The sequence below is a fragment of the Sceloporus occidentalis genome, unplaced genomic scaffold (genome assembly GCF_023333645.1).
Source record: "Sceloporus occidentalis isolate IW3139 unplaced genomic scaffold, rSceOcc1.0.p SCAF_2, whole genome shotgun sequence".
Classification (NCBI taxonomy): Eukaryota; Metazoa; Chordata; class Lepidosauria; order Squamata; family Phrynosomatidae; genus Sceloporus; species Sceloporus occidentalis.
The window spans coordinates 230390411-230406849 of record NW_028316982.1 but is presented as its reverse complement, the minus strand read 5'-3'; the positions used below and the strand labels follow the sequence as shown (position 1 = coordinate 230406849).

General features: G+C 37.2%; 1 pseudogene; it reads right to left on the bottom strand.

Moving 5' to 3' along the window:
• Positions 1 to 4554: 4554 nt before the first annotated feature.
• LOC149319779 (mitotic checkpoint serine/threonine-protein kinase BUB1-like) lies at positions 4555 to 15443 on the bottom strand (annotated as a pseudogene).
• Positions 15444 to 16439: the final 996 nt, after the last annotated feature.

The window sequence follows — 16439 nt, the reverse complement described above, 5'->3', positions numbered from 1 at the left end:
ACATAAAACTATATTGCATTTATTTGAATCTTGCCCTGAGCAGAGTCACAAAAGTTAACACCTGGAAGAGAGAGAGACTTATATTCCCATTGACCTTTGATCATGCCTTTGATACACCATTATCCTGGCAAGTGATTTTTGTTGCATGTTTTTTATTATTATTATTTTATTATTAAAAAAATGTTATATACAAAAAAGAAAAGAAAAAAAGAAAAAACATAAAACAAAACGTAAACATCAACACAAAAAAGAAACAAGACATACAGTATCATACAGCTCTTCGCCATACTTCTATAATTACTAACTTTCTCTAAAATTGTACTGTCTTTACCATCTTTAACTGTATCCAACTATATTTTAAAATTATATCCTATCTAACTTACTTCTTTGTGTTATTATACCCTTTAAATTTTTATCAACTATCATACATTTTTGTTGGTCTTAACTTATATCATAATCAATACACAATTTATTCTATATTTATCCCTTAGTGGATTTATCTATTATCTCAAACCACTTCTTTATATTTTTTTTCTTTTCTTTTCACTAGTTTGCCAGTTAATCTGGCATCAAAGCCATGTGGAGCTCTTCTCTTTTTTCTTTGTGCATATACTCTTTCCATACTTTCCATTCAGAATAGAAGTCTTCCATAGAGCGATTCTTTATCAAGTTTGTTAATTTATCCATTTCATAAATATCCATTATTTTTATTTTCCACTCTTCTACTGTTGTAATTTCTTTCTTTTTCCAAAATTTCGCAAGTAATATTCTTGCTGCAATTATTGCGTAAAACAACACTTTCTTGTTTTTACTCTCCAAAGATAAATTGTCCGTCAAATTCAGAAGATACACTTTGGCATGAGATCTTTCTTTCAGATCAACCCCCTTTTTTATTTCCCTATGAATATTTTTCCAAAATAACTTTGCCTTAGGGCAATTCCACCACATATGAAGGTATGTTCCAACCTCTTCTTCACATTTCCAACACATATTTCCATTATTTTTAAACATTTTAGATAGTTTAAAGGGGGTTAAATACCATCTGTACATGGATTTGTATAGATTCTCTCTTCATTCTATACTTACTATTTGCTTGATTTTCCATTTCCAAAGCCCCTCTCATTCATCTAATTGAATTACTTCATTAAAATCCTTCGTACATTTTAACATAAATTCCTTCACCTTTTCCTCTTCCATTTCGAATCTTAATAATAAATTTATACAATTTGGATATTTGTTTGTTTGGATCCTTTATTATTTTTTCCAATTCTGATTCGATTGGTCCTATCCCAGGTTCCTTTAAATCTGCCAAAAAATTTTTCCCTCATCTGCATGTACTCAAACCAATTAAAATTATAGCCTTCCAACAACAATTCTTCTTGGGACTTGATCATCTTTTTGTCTTTACCCAGTTTTGTGACTTCCTCATATGTTAACCAATCATTTTTCTTATATTCCTCCCCCATACACATGGCTTCATTAAATGCTACACATAGCGGAATTTTTGAACACCATTTATTTTTATACTTTACCCAGATTCTCATCAAGTTTTTCCTAATAAGGTGTTTAGTAAAGTTACTATCCCTCTTCATTTTTCTGTAAAACAGATAACCATGTAACTCGAAATTTAGGTTTACCTTCTCCAAATTCAAGGTTTTCTTATTTTGAAGTCTAATCCAGTCAAGTTTCCAATCCAATACGCTCGTGTAATAATACCACTTTAAGTCAGGCAACGCTAATCCACCTCTATCAATTGCATCATATAAAATTTTCATCTTTACTCTTGGTTTTTTGTTGTTCCATAAAAATGTAGACATTTCCCCCTCCCAATTTTTTAAAATTGCATCATTTGTTATGATGGGAAGGCTTTGAAAAAGGAAAATCATTTTGGGCAGAATTGACATCTTCAAGATGGCAATCTTCCCTAACCAAGATATATTTAATTTTTGCAACCTTTCCAAATCCATCTTTATATTTTTCCATAAATTCAGATAATTATTTTGAAATAAATCTGCATTTTTGTTGTTATTGTAATCCCTAGATACTTTACTAATCTGGTATTTTGGAATCTGTTTTTTTCTTTTAGGATATTAATCCCTTCCTTGGACATATTCATAGTTAGGAAGGTGTTTTTTCCCTATTAATTTTATATCCAGCTACTTTCCCAAAATTCTTTAATATATTTAAAATAGTTTCCTTACATTCAATTGGATTTGATATTATTAAAATTAGGTCATCAGCGTAAGCTTTAAGTTTATACTCTTTTTTCAGTTTGAATCCTTCTATCAATTGGTTGTGTCGAATAATATTTAACAATATTTCCATTACTAAAATAAATAATAGAGTAGCCAGTGGGCAACCTTGCCTTACCCCTTTAAATATCGGGAAAATATCCGTTCTCTCCCCAGTAATCCAGATTCGTGCCTCTTGATGTGTGTATATTGTTTCGATCCAATTTTGAAAATTATTGCCAACTTCTAGTCTTTGTAATACCTCAAACATGAACTGCCAATAAATGTTGTCGAAGGCTTTCTTTGCATCTATAAATATCATTGCCAATTTTTTGTGTAGATCATGTTCATGAATTTCAATCAAATTTATTACTGTCCTAATATTATTTTTTATCATTCTTTTTGGGAGAAAGCCATTCTGGTCCGAATTAATCCAATCACATAAAATCTTTTTGAGTCTTTCTGCCAATATAGATACAAACAATTTGTAATCAGTATTCAATAAAGAGATTGGTCTGTAATTTTTAGTTAAATTTGAATCTTTTCCTTCCTTTGGTATTAATGTTATATCCGATTGCGTCCATGTTTGAGGTATTTTCCCATTACCAATTTCATTCATTATTTGTAATAGAGGCATGCGTAATTTTTCCTGGCCAATTTTGTAATATTCATTGGGGAAACTGTCTGGTCCCGGGGTTTTCCCAGTTTTACTTCTCCCTACCGCATCCTGTAATTCTTGTGGAGAGATCGGTTTATTAAGGATTTTTCTTTGTTTGTCTGTAAATTTAGTTAAGTTTTGTGAATCCAAATACTTTTGAATTTTGGTTTTTTGAATTTTTGTGTCCTTGAATTCAAGGACCCAAAAATTCTAAAAAAGCTTTTTAATTTTGTTTTGATTCGTAATTGCTGTTTCCCCTTCCTTGATTACTGAAATTACTTGTTTCGATTTTTCCTTTCTGATTTGATAAGCCAATAACTTCCCCATTTTATTTGCTGATTCAAAATAGTGCTGCTTCAAAAAAATTATTTTTTTCTCCATGTCCTCCACTAATACTACAGATATCTGCTTTTGTATATACTTTATTTCTTGTAAGATTTTGGAATTTTTTGGTTCTTTTTTCAATAGTTCTTCTTTCTTTCCTAATTCTTTATACAGCTTCTGCAGCTTTTCTTCTTTCCTTCTTTTTCTCTCTGCCATCTTTTTTGTTAACCACCCTCTCACTACTGCTTTATGTGTGTGCCAAACAATTTGTGGTGATGTTTCTTTATTTAAGTTTTCCTCAAAATAATTACTTATTGTTTTCAATTCACTGACCAAGTTTCTGTCTTTTAACAAATTTGAATTTAATTTCCAAGTATACTCTTTCATTCTTCCTCCCCATTTTAAATTTAGTTGAACTGGACTGTGGTCAGACCATACTCTCGGCAATATTTTAACATCATGGATATTAGATTTCAGATGTAATGAGGCAAAGATCATATCTATTCTCGACCACTTTTTGTGGGGATTTGAGAAAAAAGTATAATCCTTATTTGAACCATATTTCATTCTCCATGTGTCTCCCATTACTAATAAAACCAATAGGTCAAAAAATGTTGTGGTAATTTCCCTTGTTTTTAAAGAATTTTCTGAGAATCTATCCAATATTGGGTTTATAACCCCATTCCGGTCCCCTAACATAATCACTGAATCACTTTCAATTTGAATTAATTTGGATTTTAATTTTTTATAAAATTTATTTTTGTCTTCTACGGGACCATATATTCCCACTACCAGAATTTTTTGTTTTCCATTTATTAGTTCAATCAACTCATAGTTCCCCTCATTGTCACTTTCTATTTCTCTTGCCTCGTATTTTGGGCTAACATATATTGCTACACCCTTCTTTTTGTATTTTGAGTTTGCAGAAAACAGTTGACCTAATTTGTTACATATCAAATAATTTTTATCTTTATCTTTTATTTTTGTTTCTTGAAGAGAAATGAGATCTAATTTTGATTTTTGCAGATAATGAAATTTTTTTTTCCTTTTCTGGGGGTGTTCATTCCCTGGACATTCCAAGATAATAATCTTAAATTCTCAGTCATAACCAAAATGTATCTCCAAATTCCACAAAACAAGTCTTATTTGGAAATAGAAAAGTTTAAACTTTATTAAAATTTATTATAGGCAATCGTAACTGAATAACTCAAAGAGGGGTAAAACTCAAAATTTTTCCTTAGTATTCTCACTATGCTCTTCGCTTCTCAACCTTCTTTCCTCTTGTGCCAGATCTTGGTCATCAAATTCCAAATCAGGGTTTGGATCTTGTATGGGTTCCTCTTACTCTGAAAGTCCATCTTCATCTCTCAAATCATCTTTAAGTTCAGGTTGTTCCTGTAAAGAGTTATCTTCTTTATTCCCGGTCTTGTTGCTTTTTGTAACCTGGTTCAAAAAGGAATTTGCTTGATTTGGGTTCGATATTTTAATCCTTTTATTTTTCCACCAGAAAGTAAGACCTTCTGGTGTTTCCCATCGGTAGGAAATCTGTTCTTTTCTTAGAAGAGTTGTCAGTGGGCTATATTCTCTTCTTTTCTGGAGTATTCTGCCAGGGATATCTTTCAGGACTTTCAATTCCCGGTCTTCACATCTGAAAGGCATTTCATTATGCAAATTACAAAATCTATCTCTTACAGATTTTCTCACAAAATACACAACAACATCCCTTGGAAAATCTTTTTGTTTGGCAATGTTAGAGTTAATTCTAAACAAATTATCGATTTCAATTTCAAAAGTTCCAGGGTCTTTATTCAGGAATTTTTCAGTTTCTCCAATTAGGTTCTCAAACAGATTTTTGATTTCTTTCTTCAGAATTCCTCTGATTTTAATAGATTTTTCTCTAAGCTTCTGGTCCACAACCACTTTTTCATCCAATGCAGTGTCTTCTTTATTATTTTTGTAACTTCACTCTCCAATTTTTCATTCCTAAATTCTAAAATGTCAACTCTTCGCTTTGTTTTTTGTATGTCTACTGTCAGTTTATCCATCGTTTGATTTATTTGTTTCAAATCCTCCCTAATTTCTTGTTTAATTTCCCTCTAAAAACTGCACATTTCTTTAGAGAGATTACTCATATTCATTGACAAGTTTTCAGTTTTTTCCAAAATAAATTGATTCATATCCAGCAATTTGGTCTTCTCCATAGAAAATTTCCTTGAATCTGTACTTTGCAAATTCGCCTTCTGCGTTTGTCTCCTTGTGTTCATAATCAATTTCTCAATACAATCTTAACAATCCTAGAAAGAGACAGTAGCGATAAAACAATCACATCCAAACTATCAAATTATATATGCATATTTAAGAATTACTGACTGCTTAACAGCTTAAACATATATATCCCAAAGCCAGCTAAACCCCTCTATATATTCAGCATTTCCTTTTACAAATCCTACATAACGTACAGTAAATATATGTAATAAAGAGGTGCTATTTCTCTATATTCCTTCTCTCTATATTACAAATTAAATGTTTATTAAGTTCTGCGCCAAACATCTTCCTTCTCAGTTCTCTTTTTTTTCTAGGTTGTTCTATAATTTCTATATCTATATTTACTGCATTTCCATTTTTTATTGCCTTCCGGTTTCTATGTTCCTTAATCCTACTCTAGCATTCTAACTCTATTGTACTTCTTTCCCCTCTCAGACTGAGTCCTCCAACTCCACCCCAGAAAGCACTCCTTCCGAATTTTGGTCTGTGGTCTCCACCTTCCCAGCCATGTCAGTCTCCTGAGGGGCGTCCGTCTCCGCCTTCAAGTCCAAACAAAGTTGCCATTGTCATTCTCTCTCCCCTCGTCACCAAACCGCCTCCTCCGGATTCTTCAGCACACAGGTGGGTTTTCAAAGGCAATCCAATTAGGTGATTAATATCTCCTCATCTATGTAATCAACATCCACTAACTTGGAGGCAAGGGGGGAAAAAGAATTTAAATCGCCACAAGGGAGTCTTTAATATTTAAACAATTCTCTGTTGTTTCTTCAGCATTATCCAAAATCCCAAAAAAAGGAAAAAGAGGGGGGGGGGAATGCAAAGAGAAAAGGTCCACTAAACACCCAAACAGAGGAAGAGTGTTCAAAAATTCAGTGTTTAAATAATCCAATAAATTAGAAGTGGATCCACATGAGAAACTTGTCTACAATCTGCTTCTTCCCCTTTTACAAATCCAATAGAAAGACCAAATCAAACTCAAAAAATATTTTAAAGATCTCTTCTTAGCACAGTCCCACAAAAAATAGAAGGAAGCAAAAAACCAACTAGGTCCCAATTTGAAATAAACAAGATGAAGCTGTTATAACAGGTTAAGGATGTTATTTTTAAGAGAAAGTCCTTTAAGCGCATTATGCCAAAAATGGTAAGAGTAATACTAAGACAAATTTTAAAAGTTGGAGGCGCCCCTGTATGGAAAAACTGCCCGAAGGCTTTCCTATCGTCAGTCTCTTTACAGGCGTGGATTGCTCTCACAGGCCCCTTGTCCCTGCTTTTCAATCTGTTTCAGTCCCGGCATCTATTTACTTCTTCTATGACGGTGCAGGGGTACAAGTTGGACTCTCAGTCAAGCCCCCTCTGCCTCTCTTAAACCTGAGAGAGTTGTTTGGGACCCCGAAAAGTTATCTCCAGGACATCAATACTGGCAGCCAGGTGGAGAGCATGTGGATAAAAATTAAAGGGGAGGGAAACAACAAGGATATTATTGTGGGAGTCTACTACAGACCCCCAAGTCAGACTGAGGAATTGGATGATGCCTTTCTAGAACAGATGACCACACACTCAGAAAGGAGAGATGTAGTAGTAGTGATGGGTGACTTCAACTATCCTGATATTTGCTGGAAGTCAAACTCAGCAAAATCCTCAAGGTCTAGCAAATTCCTCACTTGCCTGGAAGACAATTTCATTGTCCAAAAGGTGGAAGAGGCAACAAGGGGGTCTGATCCTAACCAACAAGGATGACTTGGTTAATGGGGTGCAAGTGGTGGGATCATTAGGTGGAAGTGACCATGTTCTCCTGGAGTTTGTTATACAGTGGAAAGGAGAAGCCAGGCATAGTCAAAAACACATTCTAGACTTTAGGAGAGCAAATTTCAGTAAACTTAGAGAAGTACTGAGGGCAATTCCATGGTCAGAAGTACTAAAAGATAAAGGAGTTCAGGACGGATGGGAATTTCTCAAAAGGGAGATACTGAAGGCACAATTTCAAACAGTTCCAGTGAGAAAGAAAAACGGGAGAAGTCTCAAGAAACCAGGATGGATGACTAAGGAACTTTCAATGGAGCTAAGTTTGAAACGGAACATGTATAAGAAATGGAAAAAGGAGGAAATCACGAAAAAGAAATTCAAAGAAATAGCAGGCATGTGCAGGGGTAAAGTCAGAAAAGCTAAAGCGCAGAATGAACTCAGGCTTGCTAGAGAGGTTAAAGACAACAAAAAGGGCTTTTTTGGATATGTCCGCAGCAAAAGAAGGAAATAGTAGGGCCACTGCGTCGAGAGGATGGCAAAATGCTAACAGAAGACAGAGAAAAGGCAGAATTACTTAACACTTTCTTTGCCTCGGTCTTCTCAGAAAAGGCAAAGGGTGCTCAACCTGAGGATAATGGAGCAGAGGACAGAATAGGGGAATTTCAGCACAGAATAATAGAGATAGTAGAGGAACACCTTGTTAATCTAAATGAATTTAAGTCTCCAGGACCAGATGAACTCCATCCAAGGATATTAAAAGAACTGGCAAATGTAATATCGGAGCCATTGGCAATCATATTTGAAAACTCCTGGAAAACAGGAGAAATCCCAGCAGACTGGAGGAGGGCAAACGTTGTCCCCATCTTCAAAAAGGGGAAAAAAGAGGATCCCAACAATTATCGTCCAGTTAGTCTGACATCAATGCCAGGAAAGATTCTAGAGCAGATAATTAAAGAAAGAGTCTGTGAACATCTAGAGGGCAAATGCCATAATCACAAAAACTCAACATGGGTTTCAGAGAAACAAGTCATGCCAGACAAATCTAATATCTTTCTTTGATAAAATTACCAGCTTGGTAGATGAAGGGAATGCTGTGGATATAGTATATCTTGATTTCAGTAAGGCCTTTGACAAGGTTTCCCATGACATTCTTGCAAACAAGCTTGTAAAATGTGGGCTAGACAAGGCAACTGTTACATGGATTTGTAACTGGTTGACCAGCCGAACCCAAAGGGTGCTCAACAATGGCTCCTTTTCATCCTGGAGAGAAGTGACCAGTGGGGTCCCACAGGGCTCAGTGTTATTCAACATCTTTATCAATGACCTGGATGACAGAATTGGGAGTATACTTATCAAATTTGCAGATGACACCAAATTAGGAGGAATAGCTAATACCCCAGAGGACAGGACCAAGATTCAAAATGACCTGAATAGACTAGAAAGCTGGGCCACAGCTAACAAAATGAAATTCAACACAGAGAAATGTAAGGTATTGCACTTAATGGCGAAAAAATAAAAGGCACAAATATAGGATGGGAGACACCTGGCTGAATGAAACTATGTGTGAAAGGGATCTAGGAGTCCAAGTAGACCACAAGTTGAACATGAGTGAACAGTGTGATGCAGCAGCTAAAAAGGCCAATGCAATTTTAGGCTGCATGAATAAAAGTATAGAGTCTAGATCAAGAGAAGTAATAGTGCCACTGTACACTCTTACCTCGGGATACGAATGCGCCGGGATACGAAATTTCCGGGTTACGAAAAAAAAAAAATATTTCCGGGTTACGAAGGTTATTCCGGGTTACGAATAACCTTTTGGTGCTTTTCGGCGCTATTTCGCACCAAATCGCGGCTTCTCTCCATTAGCGCCTATGGCTTTCTCGGCTTACGAAGCCTTCCGGGTTAGGAAAATGGCGGCGGAACGGATTAATTTCGTAACCCGAGGGCCGAGTGTATTCTGCTTTGGTCAGGCCCCACCTAGAATATTGGGTCCAGTTCTGGGCGTCACAGTTCAGAAAGGACATTGAGAAACTGGAGCGTGTTCAAAGGAGGGCGACAAAAATGGTGAAGTGTTTGGAAACCATGTCCTATGAGGAACGACTTAGGGAGCTGGGGATGTTTAGCCTGGAGAAAAGAAGGTTAAGAGGTGATATGATAGCGCTATGTAAATATTTGAAGGGATGTCATATTGAGGAGGGAACAAGCTTGTTTTCTTCTGCTCCAGAGAACAGAACCCGGAACAATGGATGCAAGCTCTAGGAAAAGAGATTCCACCTCAACATTAGGAGGAACTTCCTGACAGTAAGGGCTGTTCGACAGTGGAATGCACTCCCTTGGAGGGTAATAGAGTCTCCTTCCTGGGAGGTCTTTAAACAGAGGCTGGATGGCCATCTGTCAGGGATGCTTTGATTGTGATTTCCTGCATGGCAGGGGGTTGGACTGGATGGCCCTAGTGGTCTATTCCAGCTCTATGATTCTATGATTCTATGATTCTATGATCTCGGAGACCCAACTCCCGCTACTGACCACTAAGGCTCCCGGAGATCTTAGGAAGGCATTCAGCATGGTGTCATATTCCAACCGCTTTTGTTGCTTGGTTTAAATCATAGCTGAGGCTTAGGCAGCAGTCATCCAGCAAACATCCCTTGAATCTAGTCAGACAATTGTACACAGTTGGAACTTAACTAGCTCCAAGTCTCTGACTATTCTGAACTGTGTTGAGTTAAGAAATGATGTCTACTTTATGAAGGAGTAGTAGCACAGTGAGGCTTTTGGCCTAAAGTTATACCTGCATATTTTTAATACTAAATAAAGGCAGAATATTTGGCAACACACAGGAATTTATTTTATAATAAACAGGCTGTCTTAGACAATAAATACATATTCATTCAGCTTCCTGATTCCTGAATCTTGAATTGGATCTTGAGAGATTGACACATCTCTAACTGAGATGTAATACATTCAAGGATTTCTTGGATAGGGGCTGTAAAGCAAATGTTTTCAACACTCCCTCAGTGACAGGCTTAAATTAAACCACACAAAGAAATTATCTGACCACCTCATGGTGCCGCCCCAAATTTGTTGACTCGGGCTGGTTCAATTTTGAGCAATTTTCCTAGCAAATGGTACTGTTATTCTCAGTGGTGGCCACTCATTTATCCCATTAGGACAACACAACTTTTTGATCTAAAATGTGACAGAACTGAATTACCTGCTTCATGCTTGCCCAGAGGAGTAGTAGGAAATGTATGCTATCTGTCTAACTAGTAATTTGATCCACCAATTTGTCCTTAGGGATACAGAGCTATAAAGTATCCACACTGAATCGCCTCATGAGTAAGGTTTGTTTTTCACTGGTTTTATTGCTAACCACCTTTGTGACCTCAGTGGCTTTTCACTTTATTCTTCAATTTAATTAAAAAGAAGAAGTGGCTTTAAAAGCACAAGGTTAATATTAGTGTCAAATACTTTATAAAAAGTGGTCACACTATGTTGGGGGTAGGTGCTCAACACGCAAATTCACTGGATCTTTCTTATGCGTGTGCAGCAGAATTTGCAATTAGTAACTTACGCATCACAGTAGTAGAACAAAAAATCGAGAAGCAAAAAAAAAGACAGCGAGACTTTTATGTTTTCATTAGAATTAGACCTGCTGTAATATCAGAGGACTTTAAACAGCATCAGTCAAAATACCCTATTGTTCAGAAGTGTGTCTTTCTCTAGTATTACATTTGTCATCTTAACTATCCTTTCTGGCTGTTCCTCCCTTCCCCCTCAAATCAGTCCACTTTCACTTTTTTTCTTTTGCTATTGCTTCTTTACACTTCAAAATCAATCAGTTGGAGTTATTATCCCAGCATTGGATCCATTGAAGATAAATTAAGGTGTACATAAATCCTACCAAAATCATTGGGACTTTAACCTAGAGTAAAACTTATGTTCAAATTGACTTAGGTTTGGAGAATCCAACATTTTCAGTAACTATAAATATAAAAGGATAATTAATGGGCAAAAGATAATGAAAGTTAAACACCTTACAACCCATTAAATTTAATAAGACTTTAGTGTGTAAACAAGTGCCTAAGTTCCATTGATTGCAATCTAATTTAAGAACATAATGCTCTGTATTTTGGTTTTAAAGCATTAGTGTCTCATTAATTACTCAAAAATTCTATAAAACAAATTATAACACTCAGTGTGGTTCTTTGATTAGAACAGGAGAAACAACCTTTTCACAACCTTTGTTTACCTAAGAGTGAAAACAGTTGAAAACAGTTGAAAATGCATGCACACACACACAATATAAAAATTTCTCAAGTCTTGATGTTGACTTTTTCCAAATCTGACCTGCATTTTCTTCCTTTTCTTGTTTCATACCATTTTCCATTTCCTTCTGAAAGAGAAACGTTTGCATTCCCCACCTTATTTCCATGATTTGTGCATTTATTTGTGCAGTTTACCAAATTTAGGTATGATTAGTTTATCAAATTTAGGTATGATCCACTGATGAAAGCATATTTCTGCACATTTATTTCTGTTATGCCCCTTGGAGGTCTTTCCATCTGTTGCTTCTTGTGATTTAAGCCTAGAAAAGAAAATATACAACCAAACTTGTTATTTTTCAATTCAATATTTTTTTTCTGGTTTCAGTGGACCCATTGCAGTTTTCCATCTTTTTCAATTAAATAATTGGTAGGCCATATATGATCCATTATGATATATGGCCCACTTGGGTCTCAGAGCATGCTCTTTTGGTCCCAAATGGAGGTACAACACTTGAGTTCCAAATGGTATCATTTCTTTTTACAGCTTGCAAGGTTTGACTGCTGCTCCCCCTAAATATAATATATTATTCAAATGTTAAAAAGTCATTATTTACAAACTAATGAGGTAGGTGCACCCACATCTCAGGTTTAACAACAGCTCAGGTTCAGCACAGCAGCATCAAGAGCAAATATAAACAGGGGAAAACAGGAACAGCTGAGGCAAGGAGCAAGCAGGAAGCATTTTGGAGGACATGGAATCTGAATGATTAAATTGACTGTATTTGAATAAGAAGCTCCAATAAAGCTATCAAATGGGTTATACAGTATCCAAGCCAGAAAAATACCTTTTGTATTTCAAACAAAACCTGTTGAGGAAAACAAAATATATATACACACACAGTGGGACAAAAAAGTATTTAGTCAGCCACCAATTGTGCAAGTTCTCCCACTTAAAAAGATGAGAGAGGCCTGTAATTGACATCATAGGTAGACCTCAACTATGACAGACAAAATGCGAAAACAAATCCACACAATCACATTGTCTTGATTTGGAAAGAATTTATTTGCAAATTATGGTGGAAAATAAGTATTTGGTCACCGACAAACAAGCAAGATTTCTGGCTTTCACAGGCCTGTAACTTCTTCTTTAAGAGGCTCCTCTGTCCTCCACGCATTACCTGTATTAATGGCACCTGTTTGAACCTGTTATCAGTATAAGAGTCCCCTGTCCACAACCTCAAACAGTCACAGTCTAAACTCCACTATGGTGAAGACCAAAGAGCTGTCAAAGGACACCAGAAACAAAATTATAGACCTGCACCAGGCTGGGAAGACTGAATCTATAATAGGCGAGCAGCTTGGTGTGAAGAAATCAACTGTGGGAGCAATAATTAGAAAATGGAAGACATACAAGACCACTGATAATCACCCTCGATCTGGGGCTCCACACAAAATCTCACCCCATGGAGTCAAAATGATCACAAGGACGGTGAGCAAAAATCCCAGAACCACACGGGGGGACCTAGTGAATGACCTGCGGAGAGCTGGGACCAACGTAACAAAGGCTACCATCAGTAACACACTATGCTGCCAGGGACTCAGATCCTGCAGTGCCAGACGTGTCCCCCTGCTTAAGCCAGAACATGTCCAGGGCCATCTGATGTTTGCTATAGAGCATGTGGATGATCCAGAAGAGGACTGGGAGAATGTCATATGGTCAGATGAAACCAAAGTAGAACTGTTTGGTAGAAACACAACTCGTCGTGTTTGGAGGAGAGAGACTGCTGAGTTGCATCCAAAGAACATCATAGCTACTGTGAAGCATGGAGGTGGCAACATCATGCTTTGGGGCTGTTTCTCTGCAAAGGGACCAGGGTGACTGATCCATGTACAGGAAAGAATGAATGGGGCCATGTATCATGAGATTTTGAGTGCAACCTCCTTCCATCAGCAAGGGCATTGAAGATGAAACATGGCTGGGTCTTTCAACATGACAATGATCCCAAACACACCGCCCGGGCAACGAAGGAGTGGCTTCGTAAAAAGCATTTCAAGGTCCTGGAGTGGCCTAGACAGTCTCCAGATCTCAACCCCACAGAAAACCTTAGGAGAGAGTTGAAAGTCTCTGTTGCCCAGCAACAGCCCCAAAACATCACTGATCTAGAGGAGATCTGCATGGAGGAATGGGCCAACATACCAGCAACAGTGTATGCCAACCTTGTGAAGACTTACAGGAAACATTTGACCTCTGTCATGGCCAATAAGGGATATATAACAAAGTATTGAGATGAACTTTTGATATTGACCAAATACTTATTTTCCACCATAATTTGCAAATAAATTCTTTCCAAATCAAGACAATGTGATTGTGTGGATTTGTTTTCGCATTTTGTCTGTCATAGTTGAGGTCTACCTATGATGTCAATTACAGGCCTCTCTCATCTTTTTAAGTGGGAGAACTTGTACAATTGGTGGCTGACTAAATACTTTTTTGCCCCACTGTATATATATATCACTCAGAACAAAAGGAAAAGATAAGGAGAAATTTCTTGATCAGATGTCCTGGTACTTTCTATATTCTGAAAAGAACATTATAATAAGCAAATACAAAAATGCAAAAGAAAGAACAAAAAAATGAAATCTCTATGTATTTTTATATCTTTAAAACTGAATATGGAGCCTCTGCTCCCTTGTCTTGAACTTTATCCAAACAGGGAATTTATTTATTTGTTTATTTATTTATTTACACACACACACAACCTTTAAATTATACCATCCATATAAATATTTCACAATTTCAAACCCTTTTTTTCCCTTTAAACCATCTCTTGGAGCCAAGCTTTTGTTGCAGCGATTAGCCCACACAGTGAAGTCACATGTCAGGCTCTCAGGTGGCTGACTTCCTTCTGCTGGTTTGGCTGCACAGTCTGTTATGGGACCTTCACCCAAAACTTTGGCTTCTGTTGACTTTGGGTGAGATTGTAGGGGCTCTGCATTCTCATCTTCAAAAATTGTTAAAGCAGGTACAGGAACAGGTACAGTTGAAAGAGTAGGTTTATTAAAACTGGAAGTCTTACATGGTCCTTCCTCATCTTCTTCTGAATGCAGAGTGGTGTCTTTTAAGGAAGGTGCTTGGAACACATCCATGAAGAAGCCCAGAGCCTCTTTTGTGTGAATAGTATGAGATAGCTCCACTTCACACAAAGTTGTTGGTATAAGGCTTGATGCGTTTGGAGTTGGCTGATGATTCTCAAAGAAACCAGAATTGTTTCTGGCACCTGAAATGCATCTCATTTCCATGGAGTGCTGCACTTTCTGATGAGATGATAGAACGTTTCTGCGGTGGCTGGACAGAATCCTCACAGTGGATGTGAAGATTATGCATACTGTTCTCACAAGCCACTGTGGTGCTTAGAAAAGATTGGTGAGTAGATGGCAATGCCATTGTTTTCTGGGATGAAGATGATGTCTGGGAGAGCTGCTCCAATTTCTGCTGTAACTTTTTCAGCTCAAGGAGGTAATTTTCTTTCTTTTTCATGAACTCTTTGTCTTCATCCTCCCATTCCTTGTGCCTTTTGAGACGTTCTGCCCTTTTTAAATATGCTTTGGCTCTCAATTCTTCAAGTTCAGCTCAGAGCCTTCACATTGCAAAAGGTTCTTGGCGTACATTGGTTTCTGTTCAAGCGTGGGATTGGACAATGGCATTGGTACAACCTCTGATTTGGAAATTATGGTTATATATATAGGTTGATCCATTTTTTCCGTTCCCCTGCAAGTGGTGGCCTGTTCAGAATTAGCTGGATTCTGATTTTGGTAGATACAGGCTGGGTCAGCTGTTGAAGCCATCTGACTGGACAGCTGAGGGTTAAGCGGCTGCAGGACACCAACTTGGTTTGGAATTTGGTTCTGGGGCAAGTAACTCTGCAACAGCCATGCGTGCGCCGCCAAGGGCTCCATGGCGACCGAAAAGGGAAGGCAAGAAACAGACTGGGAAAATGCAAACGTCCCATGGAGCCACAGAGAGAGCCTCGTCTTCTATTTTAATATCTGTTATTATAAAGTATTTTGCTGTAATTTCTATTTTTCACAAAGCCAAGCAGCATGTTTGGGGAACTATATCAAATAACATTATCCCTTGGAGAAAATCTTTGATCTCAGGAAGGATGTTTATTACAACATTCTTCCCCACCATTATTTTAAGTACTTTATAATTCTAGTAGTAATTTTAGGCATTACATGACTAATGGTGATGACAAAAATAATCATCCCAAGAATAGTTATTATTTTCCTTGTTCAATCTAAAATGAGAGATGTACACCATATAGGTAATATAGTGAACATTTCCTACCAGTATTGGAAAGTTTTATGGTGTCCTTTGTTCATACAGTCACTTACACTGATCCAGAAATATTTTCTGTAAAATCATATTTGTACTGGTACCAAACATGAATGCCTCAATCATTCTTAGAGGACCAGAATTGGCACACCTAGGACAAAGAAAGTGGTGACAAAAGTCAAGTAAAAATTCAATTTATATGGAATGGGTAATTTGTCCTATGTACAGGAAAGCAGCCAAATGGCTGATAAGACCAGCTCAGTTCCCAAACAAATACACACCCAGCTGGCAGAGGCAAGTCCTGTAGCATGAGAGGTATTACCAATAGGATTTGTGCAGCAGTCTGAGGTCCAGGGTATCAGAGAGGCAAGTTGATAAAGCAGTCCAAGGGCAAAGGTTCTAGATAATCAAGATGGGTCAGCAGTCCAAGAAGCAAGGTTTCAGTCCAAAGAGCAATGTGAGCCAGAGCCAGAGTACTTTTCGGAGAAAGTCAGATAATCACTGGCAACTAGACATACATTCTCCAGCTGCCTAAATAGGCAGGCAGCAGGCATTCAAGTGTGTCTGATAAAGCCTCTGTGACCTTTGAAGGCCCTTCCTTTCGGCTCAATGCATCC